Below are 15,383 nucleotides of genomic sequence, written 5' to 3'. Positions count from 1 at the left end.
AACCCATCTCTAATTGTATAAACATTTTTACTAGTTTAACAAAAATTGTAAAACCTTTAACTAACAGTTTAATTTGTACAAGACTCTTTTACATAATTTTTTTTTTTGAACAAGTAAATCTTAACCACACTTTTATGTTTTAAAAATACAACTCTCTTTAAAATATGTGGGACCAAAACTACTATTTTTTTTCTCGGCAATCTCACATGCATATTGCCATCACTTTTGTAAAATCTCTTTATTATTGATTAATATTAATATGATGATAATAGTTGGAATTAAAATTCATTTCTCAGATTCATACTTATTTTATAATAAAATTTAACTCTTCGATACAATCCAAACCCATGTTCTTCGTTACCTATTGAAACATTTGGACATTACTCCTGATAACCTTGATTTTTATTTACTTGAACACGTGTAGAATTTATTAAAATGCTTATAAATGTTTACTCTCTATCTCTTGTTCAACACTAGTTCGTATAAATCAATCTGCGAAACTAGCTTAAACTTAAACAGTTTATATCTAACGACCCGTCCTAATCCATCTGGACGAATACATTACATTTGGTTACATCGCGAGGTACTTGACCTCTATATGATACATTTACAAACATTGCATTCGTTTTTAAAAGACAAACTTTCATTTACATCGAAAGTTGACAGGCATGCATACCATTTCAGAATATATTCAATCTATAATTGACTTAATAATAATCTTGATGAACTCAACGACTCGAATGCAACATCTTTTGAAATATTTCATGAATGACTCCAAGTAATATCTCTAAAATGAGCAAATGCACAGCGAAAGATTTCTTTCAATACCTGAGAATAAACATGCTTTAAAGTGTCAACCAAAAGGTTGGTGAGTTCATTAGTTTAACATAAATAATCATTTCCATCATTTTAATAGACCACAATATTTTCATTTCCATTTCTCATAAATATACGTCACATGCATAGAGACAAAAATAATCATTCATATGGTGAACACCTGGTAACCGACATTAACAAGATGCATATAAGAATATCCCCTATCATTCCGGGAAATCCTTCGAACATGATAAAAACAACATCGAAGTACTAAAGCATCCGGTACTTTGGATAGGGTTCGTTAGGCCCAATAGATCTATCTTTAGGATTCGCGTCAATTAGAAGACTAGTTTACTAATTCTTATGCTACCAAGCAAAAGGGGCATATTCGGCTTCGATCATTCAACCATATAATGTAGTTTCGATTACTTGTGTCTATTTCGTAAAACAGTTATAAAAACAGCGCATGTATTCTCAGTCCCAAAAATATATATTGCAAAAACATTTAAAAAGGGAGCAAATGAAACTCACCATACTGTATTTTGTAGTAAAAATACATATGACGATATTGAACAATGCGGGGTTGGCTCGGATTCACGAACCTATATCATTTGTTTATTTATTAATATACATAGTTGTAATCTAACAAAAATATATATATGAGTTTATTAATTATATCCTTTTTGTATTAATAGTATATATATGTTTCATATATTCATTTTGTATATAAAAATATTAATTTTTGTTATGTTATAAGTATTAAATATATCATTATATATATATATATATATATATATATATATATATATATATATATATATATATATATATATATATATATATATATATATATATATACTCGTAATCGAATAAATCTGTTTATTATTAGAAATATATTTGTTATATCAATAATTTATAAATTTTTGTTACTTATTTATATATTTTCATTTTGTACATAATAACATTAACATAGCTAAGTTATGTAATATATTATTGTATGTATAATCTTTATTTATATACTTATAATCTTAACAACGTCATTAAAACTTTAATAATAATGATATAGATAATACAGATAATACTAATAATGTTAAAAATAATAGGAATGATAGTTTTTATAGAAACTTAATACTTATATGATAATACCAACATTTAATATCAAATATTCATTCTAATACTACAATAATGATACTTAATAATGTTAATAATAATAATGATAATAATTATAATAATAATAATTATGTTAATAATAATAATACTAACAATCCTAAAATGATACTAATACTAATATTAAAAAAAAATTATTATTTTCTTAATAGTAATAATAATATATTCATAATTGTATCTAATGTTATAATAATGATAATAAATGATAACTTTTATATATACTCTTATATTAGTAATAATAATAATAACAATAATTATAATACTAGTGGTAATTAATATATTTAGTAGTAATAACATTAATTAATAATCAATCATAATAATAACAACATTAACAATAATAATAATAATAATAAAAAGATGAGACTACCTTAATAAAGAAGCTGTCTAAAAACAAAAACGTCCCTACCGCAGATTGAACCCGCGCCCTCCCGTTCACAACATAATCCCTTAACCATTGGGCTATTGACCATTTTCTGAAATATTACTGGATCCATATCTATATAACCCGTAAAAAAAACTAGTTCTATTTTTCCTCTTCTTCATCCTTTTCATTCGACCAGGGCAATTCAAGCAAGACAATCAATTATAGGCTTGCTTTATAATTTGAAATTGAAAGATAATTAATCGTGTTAAGGTGTTTGTATCAACAGAAAAACGAGAAACAAATAAAAAATAATTTTTGCTGTTCGCGAATAATGAAAAAAATAAAACAACGTAAAATTTGAATTCCAAATTAAGGGTGTTTTACATTATGTTTACAACATGAAACATGTTGTAAATCATAATTATAAACTTTGTGGGTTGTTAATTTCAACAGAAACATCAACAAGCCTTCAAAATTCTTGAAGAATAATCAGTTGACTTTTTGATTTCAAAACTTTGACCTGCAAATTCGAACTCATTTTGAAGAATTGAGGGCTGAGACTTTACAGATAGATTGAATGAATTATTCCTAACACTTCTACATTTCTAGTTTTTGTAATTCGATTCGATTTTGTGGTTTCACTCAAAAGTTGTATCGAACAGAGATATAGGTAGTTTAAAAACAATTGACTAAATTTACCAATCACTCTGTTTAAAGCATCTGTAATTGATATAGAAAGTGGAGAAGACATCTGAATTAATTAGTGTCAAAGAGAATCGATTTGTTTTATAGCGAAAATTGTATCGACCAGAATGATTCACTCAGATACGAAATAAATAAATAAAAAAAGATAAAGACTTCTAACAACTTTTGTTTGTTAATGCAAACAGAATCGATAAATATTTCAACTAATCCGATAAATTAAAAAGTATGAAAAGGATTGGAAACAGAATTTTGTATCTATCGATCCTTTTTTTTTAATAATAATTACTAAATATAAGTATTTTAATATTAAAATTTTTATTAATAATAATAATATTGATAATATGGTTAATAATAATATAAATAATAGTAATAATAATAATAATAATAATAATAATAATAATAATAATAATAATAATAATAATAATAATAATAATAATAATAATAATAGAAATAATAATCAAAATATACTAATAACACTACTAATAATAATGAATAAAGTAATAATGATAATGATAGTATTTAAACAAAAATGATACTTTTTAGTAATAATAATATTTACAATACTAACAATGATAGTAATAAATTTAATTAATAACATGATAATAATAATCTTATTAATGATACTAATAATACAAATATTAATATTAATATTATCTTTAATAATAATATGGATAGTAATGATCATAATATTAATATAACATTTATATTTTAACTTATAAATGCATATAATATACTAACCTTATATTTTACTAATTACGTATTTGAATAATAATATACTTTACAATGTACATATAATATTAATCATACATAGTAATCATATATTTATATATATAATTTATTTTAAATTACACTTAATTATTTTGTATCTTATTTTACATAATTAATTCTAATGTTTACATTATATTTTATAACTTCTAATTATTATATATATTTATATATATATATATATATATATATATATATATATATATATATATATATATATATATATATACGGATTTATTTTAATAACAATTTATCTTGTATATCATTTTACATGTTTGATTCTAATAATTCAATAACATTTTATTATTTCCAATACTTACACTTATTTATATATATATTTATTTAGAATAATACATTATTTCCTCATAGAACTATTATAAATTTCTACATATACATAATATAATCATTATGTATAAAATCATATATTATATATATATATATATATATATATATATATATATATATATATATATATATATATATATATATATACACATGCTTAATTACAATTGATTGTTCGTGAATCGTCGGGATTAGTCAAGGTCAAATGTATACATGAACACAGTTCAAAGTTTTTGAGACTTCAACATTACAGACTTTTCTTATCGTGTCGATTTTATTTTAAGATAAGTTTAAATTTAGTCAGAAATTTCTGGGTCATCACAGTACCTACCCGTTAAAGAAATTTCGTCCCGAAATTTGAGTGTGGTTGTCATGGTTAACAATAAGAATGTTTTCATGACAAATATGAGCTGATAATTAGAGTTTTATTACTGTTGAGTAATATGGATAAGATAATTCGATTACTCGAAGAGTACGAGTGAGGCTATAATAAAAGAGTGCAATGAGAAAATAAAGTTTCATCATATCTTTTGACGTAGTCACGGTTAATTTCCGGAATTTAAGGGAAAAGATAGGACTGTCAAGAAAATATATTCTTGCTATGTTTATAGATTAGATAGAATGTAGGAGTCGTGTAACATGGCACATGATGACGTTATAGCCTGTGAATCATCACATTTCATTAGAAACTCAGCATGACTTATTGTAATATAATCACGTTGATCAAGTGTCATTATATTATACTAATTCATGCTTCAGTTCCCAACACTGCTTTTAAATCATTCATAATTTAAACTCGAAAGTTTACAGAATATAGAAACTAACAGTTTCTTATATGACGTAACACTGATATCGTGAAGAGATAAATGATTTCAGATAAGAATAGTTATGAAAATATCTTCAGAAATATCGAGGATATTTATAAGGAAAGATGCGATGGTAACTTAGAATTCCCAATATCGATGGATGATGATGAGGATTTGTCTGTAAAAGTGTAGAGTCAGAAGCAAAGTATCAGTTAACAACTTCAGCAGACACTGAATCATTTGGATTCTTTGAAGGCAGATTTAATCTTTGTGATTTGTTCACAGCCTCCTTCATAGTTTGCTCAATCCATTTTCCCAGTACAATTTTCCATTAAGTGTTTCCAACACTTCATTCTTTATCATCAAACTTTTAGTTGTTAACATCATTTACAGCTTTTGCTGCTTTATCAGTGTTATTCAAATTTTCGAGAACTCATTCATAGACTGGGTGCTTTTCAGAATGGAAGATCATAATTCTAAGAGATAATTGTTATATGTATACATATAACTGTTAATGTAGACATGCTGTGATATTTCAAAATACTGATTGCTGATTTCCCGATACTTGGTAGGGCAATTCTCATTGCAAGATACCGATGAGTTCATGATAAGACTTCAATAGATAAATATAGTGATTTGTCGAAGAGATTTAAGCCAAGGAGCAACGAGGTTGCTGGTACGTCTGTTGGTAATATGGTGGAATATAAACGGTTTCCCGATAACGATGACGAAGGGCGAACTTATATATCAAAGTTATAGTAGAGTTCATTCGAATGAATAGTCGAAATTGATTTGCTGAAGCTGTGACAAAATTAGCTACTTTGGAAAGGGGCTGCAAAGTTATTTTCGGTAATAACAACGCCAAAAGAGCTAGTACAGATACGTGTTAAACGTTTACACAGGTTCCGAGTGTTTTCAGGTGCATAACTATATGCTTAAATCTTTTCTTCCATAGATGAAGTGCGGTTGGTTCATCTTCTCGACTAAAGTGTTTTCAAGAATCATGAAAGGCTTGAACGCAGATTGTAATCGTCAATATACAAATGAGGTTTAAGATGAAATCAAGTGGCAAACTTGAAGAATTGTTTAGTTTCATATGTTATAATCAATATTTTAATTCATTTTAATTGTTCAATGTTCTTAGTCCACAGTCGATAGTCCACAGTTAACAGTCCAATAATTCATATATAGTTTAATATATAATATTCGAATTAATTAATACGTATCGTGACTCGTGTACATGTCTCAGACTCGATCACAACTCAAAGTATATATATATTATTGTAGAATCAACCTCAACCCTGTATAGCTAACTCCAGCATTACTGCATATAGAGTGTCTATGGTTATTCCAAATAATATATATAGATGCGTCGATATGATATGTCAAAACCTTGTATACGTGTCCCGATATTTAAAGTGTGTAAAATAAATAACAGAAATTAAATGACGATAAATAAAGTGCGTAAAGTAAATAACAGAAATTAAATGACAATAAATAAAATTGCAAGAATTAAAATTGCGATAAATAAACTGCGATAAATAAAATGTAATAAGGAATTAACAGTTAGCTAGGAACAGTTAGCTAGGATTTTGTTAGTGTGGTTTCTTAACAAAATTTCTCATAGTTAATTTGTTTGTTTCTAACAAATTTTATTTTGTCCAATGTTTTCTTCATTATGCCACTTGTTGGATTCTGGTAAATCAAAATCCAAATATGAAATTGGATGAAAATGGCTATTCTGCGGTGAACGGATACGTATATCGATGGTTGTAAGTAGGATAGTAAATGACTGTTGAATCAACTTCGAATAATGTACAGTGTAATTTATTAATGTGAAATCTAAATATTCCTCGCGTATTACCTACCCGTTAAAATATTTTCACCATTAACAGTTTGTACAAAAGAATTTTTAATTACAATCTTTATGAAAAATATATATACATATATATTTTCTTCAGATGTAATCATGGATTTAATGAGTCAATATGATATTAAACTCATTTGATTTACCGTTAGAACAAGAATATATAATCTCTAAAACATTAGAGGTCATCATGTTGAACGAAGATAAATGATGTAGAACGTCATGTAGAACGGTGATTATACTCGAGGTACAGAATGAGATATTGAGGCATGGATTGTTGATGGTACTGGTGCTGTTATTGATGGTATTGTTGGTGCCGGTGATGTTGCTGAAGCTGGTAAATTTTGCACCATATTCTTCAAATTGATTACTCGAGCGCGAAGTTCGTTGACTTCTTCTATTATTCCGGAATGATTTGTCGGTCAGAACGAGTGGATGAATAAGGTTTAGAATTGTGGATAGAATATAATCGTGTTGAGCTACTCTGGAAATGAGGGTGAAAATGGTGTTTCGGATTGATTCACCGGTAAGTGCTTCGGGTTATTTGTCAAGAGGGCAATTTGGTTGGTGGAAAAGATCGCCTTCTTCGCGTCTCCATTGATTAAGTCGACTACGAACCCATATCTAATTCATCTAGAATAAATGATGGCTAATTGGTTGATTCATTCAGGTTACACTTCTTTCAGAGCTCGAGTGGAAATCCATATCGGAATAGCTGTCAGAATAACTATCGGAATAGCTATCGAAATCTGAGGGACTCGAACTGATTGAAGGATTCATCTCGTACGATTAAATGAATTATTTTTAATAAGAATTAGATTATAGGATGTAGATTAGTACCCTGCAATACATAATTTACATATGCATATATACTACTAAAATCCCATAAGTTACGGAGGAATCTACGGAAGCTGTCAGGCAAAGATAACAATAACAGATACGCTAAGATATGAATTTATCTATACACTATCTATGCAATAGAGGTAGTAAGACGTGTCTAGACTTTAAGGATGATAAGAAAATAATTTTCGACACAAAATGACAAGCAAAACTTTTGGCATGCAGATACGGTCGAAGTCCAGACCCACTAATGCATCTAAACAACTATCAGTTAGACACACTAATGCAAGACCTGGTTCGCTAAGACCACTGCTCTGATACCAACTCTAACAACCCGTCCTAATCCATCTGGATGAATGCATTACATTTGGTTACATCGCGAGGTACTTGACCTCTATATGATACATTTACAAACATTGCATTCGTTTTTAAAAAACAAACTTTCATTTACATCGAAAGTTGACAGGCATGCATACCATTTCAGAATATATTCAATCTATAATTGACTTAATACTAATCTTGATGAACTCAACGACTCAAATGCAACATCTTTTGAAATATGTCATGAATGACTCCAAGTAATATCTCTAAAATGAGCAAATGCACAGCGAAAGATTTCTTTCAATACCTGAGAATAAACATGCTTTAAAGTGTCAACCAAAAGGTTGGTGAGTTCATTAGTTTAACATAAATAATCATTTCCATCATTTTAATAGACCACAATATTTTCATTTCCATTTCTCATAAATATACGTCCCATGTATAGAGACAAAAATAATCATTCATATGGTGAACACCTGGTAACCGACATTAACAAGATGCATATAAGAATATCCCCAATCATTCCGGGAAATCCTTCGGACATGATAAAAACAACATCGAAGTACTAAAGCATCCGGTACTTTGGATGGGGTTTGTTAGGCCCAATAGATCTATCTTTAGGATTCGCGTCAATTAGTAGACTGGTTTACTAATTCTTAGGCTACCAAGCAAAAGGGGCATATTAGGCTTCGATCATTCAACCATATAATGTAGTTTCGATTACTTGTGTCTATTTCGTAAAACAGTTATAAAAACAGCGCATGTATTCTCAGTCCCAAAAATATATATTGCAAAAGCATTTAAAAAGGGAGCAAATGAAACTCACCATACTGTATTTTGTAGTAAAAATACATATGACGATATTGAACAATGCGGGGTTGGCCTCGGATTCACGAACCTATATCATTTGTGTATTTATTAATATACATAGTTGTAATCTAACAAAAATATATATATATGAGTTTATTAATTATATCCTTTTTATATTAATAGTATATATATGTTTCATATATTCATTTTGTATATAAAAATATTAATTTTTGTTATGTTATAAGTATTAAATATATCATTTATATATATATATATATATATATATATATATATATATATATATATATATATATATATATATATATATATATATTAAAACAGATACTCGTAATCGAATAAATCTATTTATTATTAGAAATATATTTGTTATATCAATAATTTATAAATTTTTGTTACTTATTTATATATTTTCATTTTGTACATAATAACATTAACATAGCTAAGTTATGTAATATATTATTGTATGTATAATCTTTATTTATATACTTATAATTTTAACAACGTCATTAAAACTTTAATAATAATGATATAGATAATACTGATAATACTAATAATTTTAAAAATAATAGGAATGATAGTTTTTATAGAATCTTAATACTTATATGATAATACTAACATTTAATATCAAATATTCATTCTAATACTACAATAATGATACTTAATAATGTTAATAATAATAATGATAAAATTTATAATAATAATTATGTTAATAATAATAATACTAACAATCCTAAAATGATACTAATACTAATATTAAAAAAATAATAATAATAATTTTTATTATTTTCTTAATAATAATAATAATATATTCATAATTGTATCTAATGTTATATAATGATAATAAATGATAACTTTTATATATACTCTTATATTAATAATAATAATAATAATAATAATAACAACAATAATTATAATACTAGTGGTAATTAATATACTTAGTAGTAATAACATTAATTAATAATCAATCAAAATAATAACAACATTAACAATACTAATAATAATAATAATAATAATAATAATAATAATAATAATAATAATAATAATAATAATAATAATAATAATAATAATAATAATAATAATAATAAAAATAATAATAATAATAATAATAATAATAATAATAATAATAATAATAATAATAATAATAATAATAATAATAATAAGATGAGACTACCTTAATAAAGAAGCTGTCTAAAAACAAAAACGTCCCTGTCGCGGATCGAACGCGCGACCTCCCGTTCACAACACAATCCCTTAACCGTTGGGCTATTGACCATTTTCTGAAATATTACTGGATCCATATCTATATAACCCGTAAAAAAAACTAGTTCTATTTTTCCTCTTCTTCATCCTTTTAATTCGACCAGGGCAATTCAAGCAAGACAATCAATTATAGGCTTGCTTTATAATTTGAAATTGAAAGATAATTAATCTTGTTAAGGTGTTTGTATCAACAGAAAAACGAGAAACAAATAAAAAATAATTTTTGCTATTCGCGAATAATGAAAAAAAATAAAACAAAGTAAAATTTGAATTCCAAATTAAGGGTGTTTTACATTATGTTTACAACATGAAACATGTTGTAAATCATAATTATAAACTTTGTGGGTCGTTAATTTCAACAGAAACATCAACAAGCCTTCGAATTTCTTGAAGAACAATCAGTTGACTTTTTGATTTCAAAACTTTAACCTGCAAATTCGAACTCATTTTGAAGAATTGAGGGCTGAGACTTTACAGATAGATTGAATGAATTATTCCTAACACTTCTACATTTCTAGTTTTTGTAATTCGATTCGATTTTGTGGTTTCAATCAAAAGTTGTATCGAACAGAGATATAGGTAGTTTAAAAAAAATTGACTAAATTTACCAATCACTCTGTTTAAAGCATCTGTAATTGATATAGAAAGTGGAGAAGAAATCTGAATTAATTAGTGTCAAAGAGAATCGATTTGTTTTATAGCGAAAATTGTATCGACCAGAATGATTCACACAGATACGAAATAAATAAAATAAAATAAAAAGATAAAGACTTCTAACAACTTTTGTTTGTTAATGCAAACAGAATCGATAAATATTTCAAGTAATCTGACAAATTTGAAAGTATGAAAAGGATTGGAAACAGAATTTTGTATCTATCGATCTTTTTTTTTAATAATAATTACTAAATATAAGTATTTTAATATTAAAATTTTTATTAATAATAATAATATTGATAATATGGTTAATAATAATAATATAAATAATAATAATAATAATAATAATAATAGAAATAATAATCAAAATATACTAATAACACTACTATAATAATGAATAAAGTAATAATGATAATGATAGTATTTAAACAAAAATGATACTTTTTAGTAATAATAATATTTACAATACTAACAATGATAGTAATAAATTTAATTAATAACATGATAATAATAATCTTATTAATGATACTAATAATACAAATATTAATATTAATATTATCTTTAATAATAACACGGATAGTAATGATCATAATAATAATATAACATTTATATTTTAACTTATAAATGCATATAATATACTAACCTTATATTTTACTAATTACATATTTGAATAATAATATGCATTACAATGTACATATAATATTAATCATACATAGTAATCATATATTTATATATATAATTTATTTTAAACTACACTTAATTATTTTGTATCTTATTTTTCATAATTAATTCTAATGTTTACATTATATTTTATAACTTCTAATTATTATATATATATATATATATATATATATATATATATATATATATATATATATATATATATATATATATATATATATATATATATATACACATAGATTTATTTTAATAACAATTTATCTTGTATATCATTTTACATGTTTGATTCTAATAATTCAATAACATTTTATTATTTCCAATACTTACACTTATATATATATATATATATATATATATATATATATATATATATATATATATATATATATATATATATATATATATATATTATTTAGAATAATACATTATTTCCTCATAGAACTATTATAAATTTCTACATATACATAATATAATCATTATGTATAAAATCATATTATATATATATATATATATATATATACATATATATATATATATATATATATATATATATATATATATATATATATATATTGTATATATACACATGCTTAATTACAATTGATTGTTCGTGAATCGTCGGTATTAGTCAAGGTCAAATGTATACATGAACACAGTTCAAAGTTTTTGAGACTTCAACATTACAGACTTTACTTATCGTGTCGATTTTATTTTAAGATAAGTTTAAATTTAGTCGGAAATTTCTGGGTCATCACATTATGAAACCCGTGACTCATTGTTTGATAATTTACACAAAAGTTGTTGACAATACGCGAGACCCGACCTATCAACATTTATTTAGCGTACTATCGATATGTAAACTATAATTAATATGAACCGAGTAGAATGATATACCTCGTAATGAATTCCGAATGTGAAGCAGGAATATCCAAATTGAATATTACTCCATGAAAGCCAATAAACTTTGTGTCTCTCCTCAGGCTAATGATCTCACTCTCAAGATCTTTTTTTTTATGTATAAAGTAAATGTTTACAATTTATAGAAACAGAAACATTAGCAGTTAGTTCCCAGGTGTTTGGTTTGGTTTCACATTCAAGAAGAAGAGAAAGAGAGTGGTGCGATGGTGGACTATGTTTTTACTTGACAAAAATAGGAAAACGGACATAGTTAATGGTGGATGATGGTTTACGGTGGACCTCAAGGTGGTTGTACGGTGGTAACCGATGAGGGTGAGATCAACTAAGAGGAAGGAGCAAGAGAAAGGTCATGGGTTTTGGTTGATCAAAAATTACTTGTAATATATATAGAAATAGAAGTAGAATATAATAATTATAATAATATATAATAATAAAACTTAGATCACATGTGTGCATATAGCACAGTATCAAATATCAATCATTTTAATAGTGAAGCCATCGGTACTTTGTACATATTCAGTCGACATCCCATTATATTGTGTCCTTTGCTAAACAGTTACGGATAAATTTAATTCAGAAAAATTCCATATTTTAAAATTAATTCCATTTATTTATTTCAGTCATTAACTGTTTGAAATCTGATCAAAAAGGTTCATTAATTATTTATTTTCTGTTCCAAATAATATGTACGGAGTACTAAAATTTAAACCAAAATAAGTAAAAATATTTTTATCAAACCTATAAACTTCATAATCGATTTACAGTTCAACTTTTATTTTAAATCTTCATAAACTCATATTAGATCCATATGAACACTAACGAAATGCCAACCGAGTATTTCAATCGTTTACTATTTAAGCTCGAAATCATTTATTTTCAATATACTATTTCTATATATATACTTATAAAATTTTAATTAACAAGTTTTATTAAGGAAATAAATATATTATATCTTTTTAAACAAATAAATATAATATTATATACTTACAAGTAATATTTATGTATATATATATATATATCTATATATATTTAATAACATAATAGTTTTTATTTACATCGCATATTATTTTACATATTTATTTCCAACAATTAAATCATATATTATTTCAAATTATATTTCAAATTATATATATATATATATATATATATATATATATATATATATATATCTATTTGAAATTAGTTGTTCGTGATTCGTCGGAACTAGTTGAAGGTCAAAAGAAATCTTGAAAACAGTTCAAAATTTTTGAGACTCAACCTATTAGACTTTGCTTATTGTGTCGAAATCATATAAAGATTAAGTTTAAATTTGGTCGGAAATTTCCGGGTCATCACATTTTGGTGCTCGGCCTTAACTTGCAAACACGTGACACATTGTTCAACATACTTAACATCATCACGTTTCATGCCCGGCCACCAATACTCTTTCTTCAAATCAAGATACATTTTGGTCGCTCCCTGGTGAATAGAATACCTTGACTTATGTGCTTCATCAAGTAGCACTCGTCGATGATCACCCATTTTAGGCACCCACACTGTTCCTTGAAAAGATAACAAACCATGCGGACCTAAGGTAATAAACTCCGTTTGTCCCACGATTCGTTCCTCATGCTTATTGTTAACAAAAGCTTCGATTTGAGTCTCGCCAAGCTTTACAAGAAAATCGTTAGTAATAATCATGCGTAACGATCCTACTCGTATCGCCGGATGTTGACTCTTTCGACTTAACGCATCCGCGACCACATTCGCCTTACCCGGATGATAAAGTATTTCACAATCATAGTCTTTCACCACATCCATCCATCTATGTTGACGATAATTCAAATCTCATTAATCAAAAAGATGTTTTAAGCTCTTGTGATCCGAATAAATCGTACACTTAACACCGTACAAGTAATGGCGCCAAATTTTCAACGCATGCACCACTGCCGCCAACTCAAGATCTTGAGTCGGATATCTCGTTTCGTGTTCCTTTAATTGTCGAGAGGCATAAGCGATGACTTTACCTCTTTGCATTAGAACACACCCGAGCCCGTTAAAGACGCATCACAATAAACCGTCATGTCTTCTACCCCTTCAAGCAACACTAACATCGTAGCTTGACAAAACTTCTCTTTTAACAATTGAAAAGCAATTTCTTACTCGTTCTCCCAATTAAATCTCGCGTTCTTTCTCGTCAATTTCGTCAAAGGAGAAGCGATTTTAGAAAAGTCTTGGATAAACCGACGATAATAACCGGCCAATCCGAGAAAACTTTGAATTTCCGTAGGCGTAGTCGATCGTCCCCAACTCTTCACCGTCTCAATCTTCCCCGGATCTACTTGAATATCATCCTTGTTCACAATATGGCCAAGGAATTGAACTTCCCTTAGCCAAAATTCACATTTGGAGAATTTTACATATAACTTCTCCTTCCGCAACGTCTTCAATGCACCACGCAAATGATGTTCATATTCCTTCATACTCTTCGAATAGACAAGTATGTCGTCAATGAACACAATCTTCGACTTGTACAACTGATGTGTGAAATCGTGTCTATAAATTTATAAGTAGGAAATACCGGTTAAAAGGATTACTACACACTAACGGGCAGTGTACCCGATCGTGCAATAGTATACAGTTGGTAAATCCGTGATCGTTCCAAGGACAGTTTAAACGTGAGAATTAAGATTGTAACTAATGGAAATAAACTAAAGTTAATCTAATAAAATTTAAAGTACGAGATAGTTTGGTTTATGGCTATTTAACGATTAGCCGAATCAAGAGTAACTTTAAAAGTAAAGACAATGTTTTTGGTGTTTTATATTAATAAAACGTTTTTAAATAGATGTGATATCGATAAGATGAAAATATGTTCACCTAGACTTTCTTCACAAATGTTGGATGTTTCTAGATTACGCCCTGATCAATTGCCAAATGCTTGCAAATTAACTAATCGGTTCACCAAGAATTCCCTTGAGTAAACACTTCAAACTAGATTACACGACACATAATTCCCTGTAGCCTAGGACCTCTAATCTGTGATTAATCAAATTGACTGACTGAT

The sequence above is a fragment of the Rutidosis leptorrhynchoides genome, chromosome 4 (genome assembly GCF_046630445.1).
Source record: "Rutidosis leptorrhynchoides isolate AG116_Rl617_1_P2 chromosome 4, CSIRO_AGI_Rlap_v1, whole genome shotgun sequence".
Classification (NCBI taxonomy): domain Eukaryota; kingdom Viridiplantae; phylum Streptophyta; class Magnoliopsida; order Asterales; family Asteraceae; genus Rutidosis; species Rutidosis leptorrhynchoides.
The sequence above is the reverse complement of the archived record's forward strand: the minus strand, read 5'-3'. Positions refer to the sequence as shown.